We start from the raw sequence: 2,457 nt of genomic DNA, 5'->3' as shown, positions 1-2,457 counted from the left end.
CACCTAACCCATCCTCTCCTTTTGCCACTTGTTGGCTTGTGATTGTTTTGCATAAATATTTATTTTTAGAATTAAATAAATTATTGCAATTGCACATGATCCCACATTGATCATGAAAAGGGGTTTCAAGGCCCCATTCTCTATAAATACCCACTTGATTGGGATTTTGAGAATACAACCTTGAGTGGAATTAAAAAGGCAACTCTAGAAAAGAGTAAACCTTTGATTCGTAAAACTCATAGTTATTTTGTCCTGGTCTTGACTAACCTTCAAGACTTGGGACGCTCGGGTCGGGTCGAGGGTACGATTCGTCGGAGATCTCGTCTTTTCGGGATTTTGAAGTAAGAGCTCCTTGGGAGCGAAGCACGCGTCAAAGGTATCATTCTTTTCCTTAATCTTGTTTGATTAAGTTTATTATGCTTGTTTAATTGCTTTAATTAAGGGGCGGGTCTTGGTGGGTTTCCTTCCGCGTAGTGTCGGGTCACTACGAAACCCTACAATGGCTAATAAAATAGACTGAGAGCTGAATGCCATCTCTCTCAGCTAGGAGAACGGCACTAAGGGCATGATTTGAGACGGCTAAGTACATGTACAGGACCTCCCCGGCTAGGGGGCTAACCAGCCTTGGCAACGAGTGCAAGTGCTCTTTCAACTTTTGAAATGTTGCCTCATCATTTTCCCCCCATTCGCAGCTAGTCTTCTTCTTGATTGCTTGGAAGAAGTAGAGGCACTTGTCACCTGACCGGTTGAGGAATCTCCCCAATGCCGCCAGGAAACCAGTTAATTTTTGAACTTCTTTGACAGTGCGGGGTGACTTCAGGTCAATTACCGCCTTTACCTTCTCTGGATTGGCCTCTATCCCCCTTTGATCAATCAAGAATCCAAGAAACTTCCCAAAATCAACACCAAAGACACACTTCTTGGGATTAAGCATGACCTTATGTCGCTTGAGGGTGGTGAATGTTTCTCGGAGGTCAGAAGGTGATCCGGCTGTAGCTTAGAGTTGACTATCATGTCATCAATGTACGCTTCTACGTTCCTCCCAATTTGATTAAGGAAGATTATATTAATCATTCATTAGAAAATAGCAGGCGTATTCTTCAGCCCAAACGGCATCACCGTATAACAGAATAACCCTTGATCAGTGACGAATGCCATCTTCTCTTGATCTTTTTTCCACAAGGGTATCTGATGAAAGCCTGAGTAGGCGTACATGAAACTCATCAGGGCGTGACTGGCTGTAGAGTCGACCAGACTGCCGATCTTTGGGAATGGATAGCTATCCTTCGGACATGCCTTGTTGAGATCTGTGTAATCAACACACATACGCCAGGTACAATTCGGCTTTTTCATGAGAACAACGTTTGCTACCCAATCCGAATAGTAACATTGCCGAATGAACCCGGCGTCCATCAGCTTCTTGACCTCGATGGCAACCGCCTAAGATCTCTCCTCGCCATGATTTCTTTTCTTTTGCCTAACCGGCTTCTTTTTTGGATCCACGGCGATTTTGTGGACAGTAAGATCCGGGCTGACGCTTGGCATCTCTTCCACTTCAAAGGCAAAGATGCTTTTGAATTCTTTCAGTAGTTGGTGCAAGTCAACACCTAACTTTGCAAAGGAAGTTGTCCCCACCTTAACAGTTCGCTCCGAACGTGCATCGTCCAGAGGGATGTCAATATGCTCACCAGCCGGCTGGGGACGGTGGTCGTCTGACCGCTCCCCGATCAATGATTGCTATTGCTTTTCTTTCTTGACGGCCACCAACTTGTCCGCCTTCCTCTTTTTACCGGCTGCTTTAGGGGCAGGCGCGGCTTCCTTGAAGTCATCAAGGTCAATGGGCTCTTTGCCGTGGCCGGCTGCGACCACAGTAGGCTTGACGTCTAAGAGATAACACTCCCTTGCCGTCTTCTGATCCCCATTCAAGGAACCCACTGACCCATCATCCCTCTCAAAATTTTAGCAGCATGAGGGATGGGATGATGACTGCCTTGGACTCGTTGAGGGTTGGACGGCCCAAAATCAAATTGTAGGCGATCAATTCTTCAACCACCAAGAATTTGACGACCATGTGCCATCCTTCCCCCTTTTCTCCTAGCCGGATGGGTAGGTCAATCCTCCCAACCGGATGCACTACTCCACCCCCAAAACCAACTAAGGGGTGAGAGAGACTTTATGCATGCTGCTAGGCTTGTACTTGAGCTTCGCCAAGCACCTGTAGCTGATAAGGTCAGACGAGCTCCCGGTATCAATAAGGATTCGGCCCACCCGTTGATTGGCGACCTTGCACTCGATGACTATGGGGTCATCAAGTGGCCGTCTGACCTTGCCACGGTCCTTCTCAGAGATGGTGACCTCAGGGAAGGTGTCTTTTGACGCCTAGCCCTCATCCACTAAGTTGACCTCCAACATTTTGATGTAGTCCTTGGTGCCCCAGATGGTAGGGCCCCTTCTAGA

This window comes from Chenopodium quinoa, unplaced genomic scaffold, assembly GCF_001683475.1.
Source record: "Chenopodium quinoa cultivar QQ74 unplaced genomic scaffold, ASM168347v1, whole genome shotgun sequence".
In the NCBI taxonomy this organism is placed as follows: Eukaryota; Viridiplantae; Streptophyta; class Magnoliopsida; order Caryophyllales; family Amaranthaceae; genus Chenopodium; species Chenopodium quinoa.
Note: the sequence above shows the minus strand (reverse complement) of the source record.